The sequence below is a fragment of the Hypanus sabinus genome, chromosome 13 (assembly GCF_030144855.1).
Source record: "Hypanus sabinus isolate sHypSab1 chromosome 13, sHypSab1.hap1, whole genome shotgun sequence".
Lineage (NCBI taxonomy): Eukaryota > Metazoa > Chordata > Chondrichthyes > Myliobatiformes > Dasyatidae > Hypanus > Hypanus sabinus.
This window is the reverse complement of record NC_082718.1, coordinates 83,972,497-83,986,601: the sequence shown is the minus strand read 5'-3', so window position 1 is coordinate 83,986,601 and position 14,105 is coordinate 83,972,497.

Here is a 14,105-nt window from a genome sequence, read left to right as displayed (position 1 = left end):
TAAGGTGTAAGGGGAAACACACTTAGAAGTGAAAGGCCACAATAGTTTTATTGCTTTTTGCCTATGATGCCTGACGTTGAAGTAGAATTGCAACTTCTGTTGTTAAAAGTTCAAAGTGAATTTATTACTGAAGTATGTATATGTCACTTAAAACTACCCTGAGATTAATTTTCTTACAGGCAATCACAGTAGAACAATGAAATACAATAGAATCAATCAAAATCTACACACAAAGACTGACTAACAACCACTGTGTAGAAGAAGACAAACTATGCAAAATACAAAAGTAATAATGACGATAATAATAATATCATTAAACTTAAGGAAAGGAGCCGTAGAGCTTACAGAGTATAGAACAGAGCAGCAGGAGACAATACAACCAATGGATAAATATGAAACATATAAGTTCTGGGATATCAACAAGGAAAGAAAATAAAATCATAGTTCAATAAAGGAAAAACTTTTGACAGAATTTACTTCAAAGCTTAAGAAAATCTGCCAAAAAGAGCTCAACAGTAAAAATATAACAAAGAAAATACTGTAAACACTTTCACTCTACCTATATTAACATTTTCTTTTGGCATAATACCTTGGTCTGAAACGGATCTGGAAAATTTACAAAGAAAAATAAGAACTGAAATGACAAATTCCAGAAAACATTACGTACACTTAAATGTGTTTAGATTAGCACTACCCAGGACAGAAGGAGGAAGAGGAATAACAGACATTAAAAATCTACACGGCAGTCTGGTAAAACTTCTGAGGATATATTTTCATCAACAAAATCAAGATTCAGCACTCCACGTAATCATGTACGATTCTGATAAAAAATATAAATCACTAAACTTAAATGAGAACACAACCAGAAAAATTAAGACATTATCATTATTGAGGAAAAAGTTAACCAATAGAAGAACATGACTCTCCATGGAAGACATCCCAATGATTTGAGAAGAACAGTTATCAATAAGGAAGTGTCGAGTGCCCAGCTCAGATTTGGAGACCTCTTTCCAGAAACAGGAGGGTTCCTTGGGGCAATACAGGATCAGGTGGTTAACACAAAAAATGAGCAAAAATGCATAATAAAAGATGAACAAATTCAAGATGATAAATATAAAAAATGTGAAAGAAAAACAGAAACAATCCAACACATCACAGGATCCTGTAGCAGTTTAACTCAATCTGATTACTTACACAGGAACAATCAAGTGGCAAACAACATTCATCAAAATCTTGCTTTAAAATACTAAATTATAAAAGAAATCATACCTTATAATAAACATAAGCATGATATAGTTTTAGAGTCAGAATCTTACAAATTACATTATGACCGATCTGTTATTATGGATAGGACAATCCATAATAACCGTCCAGATATAATAATACAGGATAAACAAGCACAAACAACTTCAAGCACAGATAACACGCATAATACACATAACTTAAATAAATAATTAAGTGAAAACACCAGCAATAAGCTGAATTAAAAGAAAATTGAAAGACATTAGAACGTGAACAGAGTATACATTGTAATATCCACAACTGGTATCATCCCAAAGGCACTACACAATAGCATTAAACAATTAAACCTTCAGAAAGCCACAGTACTAAACATCACTAGAATAATCTGGAAGTTCCTAGCAATTGAGAAATGTGTGCTCGGCTATGCCCATACCTTAGATTTTACTAGCTTGAACTGAGAAAAAATGAATTGCAATAATAATAAAAAATAAGAAGAGGAATAAATAAATAAAAGATAGAGAACATGAGTTGTGGAGTCCTTGAAAGTGAGTACATAGATCGTGTTCAGCGATTAGTTCAGAACTATGGTGTATGAAGTTATCCACGCTGGTTTAGGAGCCTGATGGTTGAATGGTAATAACTGTTTCTGAACCTGGTGGAGCGTGGAGCGGGACCTAAAGCACCTGCACCTCCTGCCCAATGTTAGCAGCAAGAAGAGAGCATGGCCTGGATGGTGGGGGTCCTCCATGATTGATGCTGCTTTCTTATGGCTGCATTCCTTGTAGATGTGCTCAAAAGTAGGGAGGGCTTCCCTGTGATGAACTGGCTGTATCACTTTCTGTAGGCTTTTCCATTCTTGGGCATTGGGATTTCCACATTAGGACCCTGCTGTCTGAGTTGGAGCAAAGCCCACTGTTATGGTTGCTTCCAGCTACGTACTGATATTAAAAAGTCTATGTGTGTCTCAAGGCCTGCTACAGAGACTTTGCTTTATCATGATTCAGAAACACAATCCAAAATTTGCTGATGAAACCAAGCTGCAGTTCATTATGATCTGCAATGCACTACCTCCAAGGGAGATGCAAGTGGATTTGACATAGATTTTAGAGGATTGGAATCCTCCAAAGAGGCAGCACATGTTTAATGGGTCACATGTTCTCCTTCCATTCTATATCATTCTGCAACTGGAGAAAGGGCAGTGCAAGTGAACATAGTTTGAAGGGAAGATAAATGATACAGGTGCAGTAAATCTGAAGTAAAAACAGAGAATGACAGAAGCACCCAGCAGGTCAGGCAGCATTTATGAAGGAAGAAACAAAGTCAACATTTCAGGTCAATGGGAAAGTAAGAAAGCAGGCATGGTTTGAATTATGGAGAATTATAGAAGCAATGAGTAAAGAGGGAATGCTTGTGATAGGGTACAGATGAAAGTTGCTCAGAGGGTAAGTTTGGTGTTATCCGCTAAACAAACACAATAAAATGATGGAACTGTGAGCTTGCAGAACATAGCAATTGTTGGAAATTCAAAATTGCTCAGGATATATACACCATAATATTACCATAATGGGACATAATGCAGAGGAGTGTGAAGAGAAACACTTTGACAGGTTGAACATTGATAGATAGCATAAGCTAAATAGAACAAAGCAAAAACAAAGTGAGCCAGCTGCATATATGCATAAATCCTTGAGAGTGGAAGGATATTAGGAGAATAGTTATTGAAGTATATGCGATCCTATGATCTATTAATTGTGGCATACAGTGCAATGCATATGCAACATATTATAAAATACTAGTTAGGGCATAATTGGGTTATTACATCTGATTCTGTGCATTGTAATGTCTGAAGGACTGAAGGTCTTAGAGACGGTAAAGAAAAGATGTATGGATCTTCAGTTATTAATTTAGATTGTTCATTCAGTCATTCTGCTGGCAATTGCGGAGACCAAGAGCAGATTTCAGGCTGGTGTGCCAGACCATGAATGGCTCAGATAGGGTAAAATAGGGAAGCAATTCAAGGACTGGAGACCACAGATATCTAATATTGATGCAAGTACGATCTGAGAGGAAGCTTCCTTAAAGCAAAAAGAGAGAGGAGAGCAGCTCTGATCTGGAATTTGCAATCTTCAGAGGTTAAAGAAATTCTTTCAAAAGGGAATTGGATAAACATTGAAAAGAACATAATTTGCAAGCTTATAAAGAACAAGCAGAGGAAAGAGAATGGCTGGGCTGATCTACCAGGAGTTAGCATGGTCTTGATGAACTGAATATCCTCCTTTAACAATTATGTTCTACAAAGAGGCCCATAAATTTACAACTGATTTAAGAGATTAACAAGTAGACATCCAAATAGAAAATGATGTAAAATCCCCACTTAAAAAAAAAGATCTGACATTAGATGGCATTGTGATCACTCTTAATTAAATTGGGCCTTCCTAATCATAATTATCTGGTGAAGCGCCACCAAGCATTGTAAAAGCTCCCCAGGACTTCAATTGCTTCATTGCATCCAGTTTCATCTCGAAGGCCAGAGGGAGGTCAAAGCCAGGACTGCCTGCTACGTACCTCAGATGTACATTTGACTGATTCAGAAAGAAGCTTTTTAATTAAATTTCAAATGACTAATGGCTGTATCAGCTCTCCATGTTAACTCATTTTGTATTTCTTGCAATAGATATACTAAAATTTGAAAATTAGTTTATTCTAATCGTTAAATTATTAAAAGCTTTGACTTTGTAAAAAAAATGTAATTTTCTATAGTACCACTAACCTCCAGCAGTCTTCCTCTATGAACTCACAATCTGTAGAGTTGCATTCTGATCAGTTATTTCCCTTTAGAATTAAATGATCACATGACATGTGGCTCATCACATGATAGCATGAAACTCAAGGAAGTAGTGAGCAAAATAAATACTTTTCAGCCTATTAAGTCTGTTCCATGCACAGACTGCACCCACAATTTGTCAAGCCAGCACATTTATTCCATAAATATGCTGAATTCTACAACCTCCTCAAAAATTGTAAAGTGATGAACTGATTATGCAGAAATTACTAATGTCACCTTTATTGAATCTTGAGGTACACATGAGAACTGGCTGAATGATAATTCCCTGGATTACATCCAGTGATTGGTTCCTACCTGGCTGTGAAAGCTCAAAAAAACATATGGCTAAATGAGCAAGTGAGGTGTAAGACCACTATTGTCGACAGAATCTCAGATAGTGACAAGGAGGCATATGGATTGAATGGTGTCACAACAACAATGATGCACTCAACATCAGCAAGACCAAGCAATTGATTGTGGACTTCAGGAAGGGGAAGTCGAGGGAACACACACCCACCCTCATTGAGGAGGAGTCAGTGGTGGAAAGAGTGAGCTGCTTCAAATCTCTGGACATTTTGGAGGATCTATCTTGAGCCCACCATATTGATGTAATCACAAAGAATGCATATACCAGCAGCGCTACTTCATTAGGAGTTTGAGAAGATTTAAATGTTTGAACCAAAGACTCTTGGAAATTTCTATAGATGTACGATAGAGAGCATTCTGACTGGATGCATCACAGGTTGGTATGGGGCCTCCAATACACACCATTGCAAAAGGCTGCAGAAGGTTGTAGATTCATCCTGTTTCATCAGAGGCACATAGAAAGGAGTATTCACCCATCATCATATTTCTACAAGCAGACTGATGGCTTGCTTATCATACTTGTCCCTCAGCTTTCCGGAAATGATCCCTCATGACATTCCCACACATTTTCCAAAAACCTTGGTACAACTGGAGCAATTGCACAGATGGAGGGAAGGTGAAAGGAGAGAAGAAGCAAAAAAGAGTAAACCAAAGACATCTGTGAAAGTGAAACAAACTTCCGCTTGTCACTAAAGCTAAATTAAAACATGGTGAACTGTCATGAAAATACTTGTCCGTGTTAACATTGGACAATAATAAGCACCGGGTTAGCAAAATTAGCAATGAAATGCCCGAGTCTGATCTGCCTGAATGACCGGGTCACTGCTGGATATGCCCAGTTGTTATGTAACCATGTGGCAAACTGAATTAAGTCCATTTTCATGAGATTGAGAGTCCTCTGATTTAACATTCCTTTTGGACCTTTGCTTGAGAAGAACAGAACAGGTAACAAGCTTGTTTCTCTCAGAATTATGGGCAATGCCCATGATTGGAAGGTACAGTTTTATTAAACCTTTTTTATGCATTGGATGTGAATATTCTCTGTGTGCCACTAAGCAATTCTGAAACACATTTCAGCAATACAGAGCCTAAATAGGCCCAGTAATTCTGAATTTTTATAAAAGTCAGCTCACAATGCTAATATCTCCCTTAGTTTCTTTACTATTATTCATGACATTTGGGAATGACACATTCCTTCCTAACATACTTACACATTTTTTCTTGTCTGGATTCATCATCATCATCATTATGTGCTGCTTAGGTGTGACATGGGTGATCATGGTCTCGTGACCATGATTGTCCTTGGCAAATTTTTCTACAGATGTGGTTTGCCATTGCCTTCTTCTGGGCGGTGTCTTTACAAGACTGGTGACCCCAGCCATTATCAATACGTCTCCGAGATTGTCTGCCTGGCCTCAGTTTTCACATAGCCAGGACTTGTGATGTGCAACCATCCCCCACCTGCTCCCATGGCTTCATGTGATGCTGATCGGGGGTTAAGCAGGTGCTACGCCTCGGCCAAGGGTGACCTGCAGGCTCACAGAGGGAAGGAGTGCCTTACACCTCCTTCGGTAGAGACGTCTCCTCACTGTGCCCTCCCCCACTCCTTTGCCTGGAATAGGTAGTTCGAAGATGGTGGCTGGGTAGTTTTGGATCATACTATGCAGGAGATATTATGATTTTTGCCTTTAATATTCAGCCCCATGTTTATTTGAAATTGCTGTACATAGACAGAATTCCTTCCCTTGCCTGAAGAGGGGTATCCTTATCACTTAAACTGTTTGTACTTTGGCAGGAGTCACACATTCTAGTTCCACTAGTGGGTGATGTTAGTGATGTTACCATGCCATCAAGGCTACCAAGAATCCAAGGCTGGTAAACTGGTTTATTATTGTCACATATACCGAGATACTGAGGAACTCAGATGATCAGGCAGCATCTATGGAGGGTAATGAACAGCTGACGTTTTGGGCTGAGACTCTTTCTCAGGACTGTAGAGATCTTCCAGCATTTTGTATTGTGGCTCTGGATTTCCATTACTGTACATGCCACAGATTTGCTGACTAAATTTGGCACGGGTCATATCAGGAACAGAAATAGTCCTACGAGTGGCTTTGAAGGTGAATTTTGTACTGTGACTTAATTTTCTTAGTGTGTCCTGTCTATCAAGTCTCATAACTTCCAGTGCACCATTGCTCAATAGTTCAATGGTGCCTTTTTAATCAGAGAAGGTATACAATGTACAACCTGAAATTCTTACTCTTCACAGACATCCACAAGAAAAGCCCCAAAGAACGAATGACAGAAAAAATGTAGGAACCCCAAAGACCAACTTCCCCCTCCCACAAACAGGCAGCAGCAAAACTATCAACCCACCCCCCACTTATTTCAGCAAAGAGCATCAGCCCCCTACCCACCATGCAAGCACAGCAAAGCCCCCCAGAGAGACCCTGATCTAGAGTGTCACACAGGAGTCCATGACCTTCATTCAGTTAACACTTTCTAGAAATTATGGGCATGCTTCTTTTCCTCTGACTGTCTGAATCCAGGTATGTAGGTTAATAACATAGTTCACACACAAAATGCTGGAGGAACTCATCAAGTCAGGCAGCGTCAATGGAAATGAATAAGCAGCCAACATTTCAGCCTGAGGCCCTTCTTCTGGATTGGAAAGGAAGGGAAAAGCATCAGAATTAAAAGGTGTGGGGTGGAAAGGAGGATAGCTAAAAGCTGACAATTGAATAACATGGTTGACATCAGGTGTGTAACCAAGCAGGCTTCAATGTACAGTATTTCATCACTGTATAAGGGTTCATACCTTCTGTTGCATACAAATGATGCATGTTGATTCTTTCTACCCTGGCAAATGCTATGATTCATTTATTTTCTACAGATCCTCAGTCCTACCATGATTTCATGGACTGAGAAGATTAAATGCCTGGCTGGTGGAGATGTTAATTGAAACTTGCTGTATACCTTCCTAGAATCCTGAAGAGCAGTCTACATGACTGTTAGAGTACTGAAGGAACACTGAAATGGCATTCTTAAAATTTAGTTCAAGGGGCTTTTCTCTTTGGAGAGAAGAAAGAGGAGAGGTGCCTTGCTAGAGATGTACAAGATAAGAGGTGTAGATCAAGTGGACAGTCAGAAACTTTGTCCTAGGATGGAAGAGGCTAATACAAGATGACATAACTTTAAGGCATTGGGAAAAAGGTATAGGAGGGATTTCATAGACAGGTTTAAAAAAAAACATAGCGAGTGTTTGGTGCATGGAACATGCAGCTGGGGTGGTATTAGCAGTAAATACTTTAGGGACTTTAAGAGGCTCTTAGATTGGCATGTAGATGGCAGAAGAATGGAGGGTTATGTGGGAGATCTTATAATAGTTTTAAGGGCCAGGACAACAATGAGGGCCAAAGGGCTGTACAATGCTGTAATCTCCTATATTCTATGTCTTGGTCAGAGTTAGGAGTACAACAGTACAGTGTTGTTTGTCATATGGGACATAATTTTGATCAACTAAAGGGTCTTGTCATCAGAAGCATACAAAAATGTAGCTGCAACCAGTATCTTTAATCAAGAGCTAAAGGCATGCAGTTTTTCTCCATGCAACCATTCAAAATGTTTCAAAACAGACTTTAACATAGACACTTCCAATTTCCAGTATGAGTCATAGAAAAGTGCAGCATTAAAACAGGTCCTTCTGTCCATCAAGTTTGCAGTGAACCATTTAAACTGCCTACTCCCATTGATCTGCAACAGAACTACGGCGCTCCATACCCCTACCATCCATCTACCTATTCAAACTTCTAAACAGTAAAACCAAGCGTGCATGCACCACTTGTGCTGGCAGCTCATTTCACGCACAATTCTCTGAGTGAAGCAGTTTCCCCTCATGATCCCCTTAAGCATTTCTCCTTTCACCCTTAACCCATGAACTCTAGTTGTAGTCAATCTCTATATGACTATACTAAAACACTCCTCTCTCAACAGTGTCCTGGCCTAAAAAAGTAATTTTTTTTTGGTCACTGATTTAGCTCAGGGCTTACTGGGTCAGCTGAATTCCTCACTGATAAATTACAGCTGTCTTACAGATAAGATCAATTTCAATTTCCAGCTCTTTCCAACATTTCACACCCCAGTGTGCTCAGCGAGGTGTCTCACCCATGTTCTCCAAGTATCAAAGTACCTCTTCTTGTCCACAGCAGAACTTCAGGACAAAGTTGCTCTTGCAGTCCAGACACCACTCCTTCAACAGACTGATCTGTATCACTGCTGTTGATGATTGAGCCAAGCATTAGTGAGCTGACCTAATGCAGTTCTGTAGACCAAGGTTGTTTCAGTGTCGACCGACACACCATCCAAGAAGCAGTCCTAGTAACCCAGTGCATTTTAAGTACATTAGGATCAGCGGGATTGATAGTTGGAAAATCCTGAAGATAATCAGGAAGTGGCACAGCTAGTAGAAGTTCTGCCTCACTGCAGAGACCCATATTCAATCCTTATCTTTTACGATGTCAGCGTGGAGCTTCTACATTTTCTTCATGACCTCAATATTACAATTCCTCCCTCATCCCAAAGATGTGTGCACTGACAGATTTACTGGCCACCATAGGATGTTCCTAGTTCACGGTTTCACAATCTGGAGTCCATGGACCCCTCAGTTAATGGGAGGGTCCATGGCATAAAAAAAAGTTTGGGGAGTCCTGCGCTGGTATATAGATGGGTGGGAGAATTTGAGAGTAGATGATGGGAATGTTGGGAAAAAATTTAAAATGTGATCAATGCAAGATTAGTGATGCCTCAAAATCATGGTGTCCGTCACAAGGCATGCCCTCTTCTCATTGTTACCATCAGGAAGGAGGTACAGAAGCCTGAGGGCACACACTCAGTGATTCAGGAATAGCTTCTTCATCTTTGCCATTTGATTTCTGAATGGACATTGAACCCATGAACACCACCTCACTACTTTATTTTCTGCTTTTGCACTACTTATTTAATTTAACTATTTAACATGCATATATACATCCTGCAATTCAGTTCTTCTTCCTTGTTTACCATCAATTGCATTGTACTGCTGCCACAAGGACAACAAATTTCACGACATATGCTGGTGATACTAAACCTGATTCAGAATCCGAAGCAAGCCAAGTTGAGCTTGTTGTCACATGTACACACAGAGTGAGATACAGTACAGAGGGAAACCTGCTTGCAATAGCATCACAGGCACAGAGGTGCAGAAACCACACAGGATATAAATTATGTATAAACTGTATACATAAATTCTACATTGAATGGAAATAAATAGGTGTTGTCGGTCAGCACACACCTGATAGACCAAAGGGCCTGGTTTCATTCTAACGACAGTGACTTAAGTAGGTCAATAATACTGAGAGTGAATCTGTTTTGTCAAATCTGCCATAGCTAAACTCATATTTCTGTCTAATCCTCTGCAACAGTAGGGGTGCTAAGTAACCTGAAGCAACACCAACAGAGAAGACATGAGCATTGCTTCATCTACATTAACGATATCAAGTGGAGACTTGATGACTTTTTCAGAGGAAGTCCACAGATAGTCCACAATGGTCATGCCAAACTTCTAGTTGCCAACCATTTTGGTTCCCTTCCCCATTCCCCCACTGACCTATCTATACTTGACCTTCCCTACTGTCAGGATGAAAGTCAGCGCAAAATGGAGGTTCAACGCCTTGTACTCCACCTGGCTAGTCCACAACTAAATGGCATGAATATTGATTTTTCCAGTTTCAGGTAATCCACGCACCCACCTCCCATTTTTCACTCTCCTCCACCCTGGTCATCCCATTTTGTCCGTCTTCCCACCTTCCGCTCAGACCCACCCCCTTCACTCATCTCTGTCCACTTTCCACTCCCCCAGTCACCAATTCCACACACAAGACCCCTAATTTCAACTGATTTCAACCATCATTCACTTCTTCCTTCTCCTGTAGTTCCATTCTTACCTCCTTTACTTATCCGAATCAGCTCTGGTGTTCCTGCTTGTGTCCCTCCAGCAGCTTTCTCCCATCTCCCCCACCTTACCCCATTTGTGGTTTCATCTTCTTTTTCCTCTCTCTTTGCCTCCATCTACCATTCAAATATCGAAATATATATATGCCACCATATACAAAACTGAGATTCATTTTCTTGTGGGCATTCATGGTGAATCGTCCAAGAGGACTGTAACCTTTTCATGGTTTAGAGACTTGCATGCCTCAATGACCTGGAGAGCTATATTGGCTGGAGTCAGGGCCTTGTACTTATAGAATAACATCTATAATCTAATCAATGTAAGACCGCACCAACTTGGACATTCAAACAGTGTGCAAAAAGAAGGAAATTTTATAATGATAAGCAATAAGTGTTGAGTACATGAGATGAAGAGTCCTTGAAAGTGAGTCCATAGATTGTGGGAACAATGATGGGGCAAGTGAAGCTGACTGAAGTTATCCCCGTTGGTTCAAGAGCCTAGTGGTTGAGGGGTGTTAACTATTCCAGAACTTGGTGGTGTGAGTCCTGAGGCTCCTGTACATTCTTCCTGATTACAGCAGTGAGAGGAGAGCATGACCTGGGTGATGGGCGTCACAGTCTCATTCACTGCTGCGTCTGTATCTCTCTGCAGAGATGTCCACACCCCGTCAGTACATAAATGTGGTGAACTACCCTGGGTCTTTCATTCAGGGAGAGTGAATTACTCTTGCCCATCATCCTGTTCCTGAACCTCAGTCATCTATTCTTCTTCCCCCAATACAATCTGCTAATTCATGAAATGAATGTAGCAGAGTGACATTTTGGAAGATACGTGCAGATTTTCACTTGGAAGCTGAAAATCTTTCTGAAATCTTTAGGAAGTGTAACGATATTATTAAACACAACATCCAGTTCCCTAGTTTCTAAGTGCTTGACATCACCAAAGGGAAGACTTTCCTCAAGTGCAGCACAGGAACATTTTCAAACCAGACTCGCATTAATAAAAACTTGGCTGGGTAATAGAATTTGATTTGTTTTGTTTTAGACACATAAAAAGGCCTCCCTAGGGCCTGCTGTTGACTAGCTGAGTGTTACTTATCCTTATACTCGTTTATATTACAGACACACACAGAGTCACACATATACAATCAGCAAACACATATACACACACACACACACACACACACACTCTCGCACATTCAAATACGCACACGCACATGTGTTCAGCTGCACAGGTGAACACACATTCACAGCACTTTCACAGGCAGAAGTAGCAGCTAATTAGCTGATAACTTCTAAACCATCTGATGAGCAGTAAGCAAGGGTCAGAGGCCACTCATTTACACCTAGAGACATAAAAGCTTTCATGGAATGTTAATGTGAATGTGGGTGTGCTCGATTAGCAATGCGCCAATTATCGGACAGTCACAATGTAGCGATTAGACAGCACATCCCTCACACCATCCATCCTGATTATGACAACTTCACACCATCACATACTCCTTCCGTAAGATGGGAAGCTGCTACTGGAGGAAGCTTTCCACAATCCAGCAGAGACCACACATTAAAAGTTGCACCCATCTGAACCCTTCACGATAAAGATAAAATTCTTCTTATTAGTGTCTAGTCATTTTTTAAAAAAAGAGATAAAACAGTCCAATGGCATAAGGAATTAAACCAAATTCTATAGGACCATAAGTTAAAGGAGCCTAATTAGGCCATTCGGCCCACCGAGTGTGCTCTGCCGTTCAATTGTGGCTGCTCTACTATCTCTATCAATCCCGTTCTCCTACCTTCTTCCAGTGACTAATGCCCTGTCTAATCAGGAACCTATCAATCTCTACTTTAAATATACTCAATGACTTGGTCTCCACAGCCATCTGTGGTATTGAATTCCATTAATTCACCACCCTCTGGCTAAATAAATTCTTCCTCATCTCTGTTCTAAAGGGATATCCTTCTATTTTGAGGCCGTGCCGCCTGTCCTAGACTTCCCCACTGTAGGAATCATCATCTTCATGTCTACAATATGTAGGCTTTTCAATATTCACTAGGTTTCAATGAGATTCCACCCCACCCCCTCCGCCCCATTCATCTAAACTTCAGTGAGTACAGACCCAGAGCCATCAAACATTCCTCATATATTAACCCTTGCATTTCCAGGATCATTGTCGGGAACTTCCTCTGGACCTGCTCCAATGCCAGCACATCCTTTCAGCTCAAAACTGCCCACGATACTCCAATGAAAATCAAAGCAGAAAATATTGAGAGTTTATATACAGAATCATTAGCGTGTATGTGAGAATCCAATTGTAACTTTCAATAACTTACACAGGAAATAGTGGATATTGAAAAATCGGTCACTGGTTAAAATTCCAATGCTTTACTTTAGGATCAGCTGACATTGAATGGCATCGGAAGTCTAAATGCCAAATTCAAATTATTGCATTGGATGAAGTCTTGAACACTTTCAAGAAGTCATGATAGATTTGTGATTCAATTCCCACCTTCCAGCTACATTGGATGCTTTCCACTTTACTTACCGCTTAAACTGGGCCATTGATGTTGCCATAGACCCTCCACTCAGTTCTGATCCCCATAGAAAACAATGTCTTATTTGTCATAGACTTCGGCTTGGTGTTTAACATGACTATCCCTCAGAAGCTGGTGGGTAAACTGTCCTCGTTGGGAACACCCCTTTCTGTAACTGGATCTTGACAGGAAGACTCTGATCAGTCTAGGTTGGCAGTAACACCTCAAGCTCCATCACGCCGAGCACTGGTGTCCCACCTCCCCCAGGGCTGTGTGCTCAGCCTGCTCTTTGTGCTGTTGACGGATAACTGCACTGCCACATCCAGCTCAAACCGCATCACCGGGTTGCCTGATGATACTACAATGGTTGGGTTCAATAGCAACAATGATGGGTCAGCTTACAGAGAGAGATGGAGAGGCTTATCAAATGGTGTGAAAACAACCTGAATCTCAACTCAGATAAGACAAAAGAGAGGACTTCAGGAAGGCACAGGTCAACCACTCTCCATTGCACGTCAATGGCTGTGCCGTGGAGAGAGTGAAAAGCACAAAGTTCCCTGGTGTGCACATAACGAACGATCTGACCCGGACCCACAACGCCTCCTCACCAGTCGAGAAGGCACAGCAGCGTCTACACTTTCAAAGGAGATTGATGCATGCAAAGCTCCCCACCCCATTCTAACAACTTTCTACAGGAACATCATTGAGAGTGTTCAGTCTGGCTGCATCATTGTGTGGTACGGAGGCTGCAAGGTTTTGGACCACAAGACCCTATAAAGGACATTAAAAACTGCCACCGGGGTCTCCCTCCCCACTATTTATGAATTTACCAGGAAAGTTGCAGGTGAAGGGTCTAAAGCATTGTAGGGGATCCCTACCTCCCATCGCATAATCTCTTTGATTCACTACCATCAGGCAGGAGGTACAGAAGTATCATAACAAGGATTGCCAGACTGGGTAACAGCTTCTTCACTCAGGTTCTGAGACTAATGAACACCCTGCCATCATCAAGATCCTGTCACTAGGACAGCAAGCTATTTACTGTTTACCTGTGTAGTACTTCACTACAAACATTTGGAAATATACTATATTTTATTACCTTATTTATGGTATAAGATTTTGGTTTACATTGTGTGGGTACACTATGTTCTGA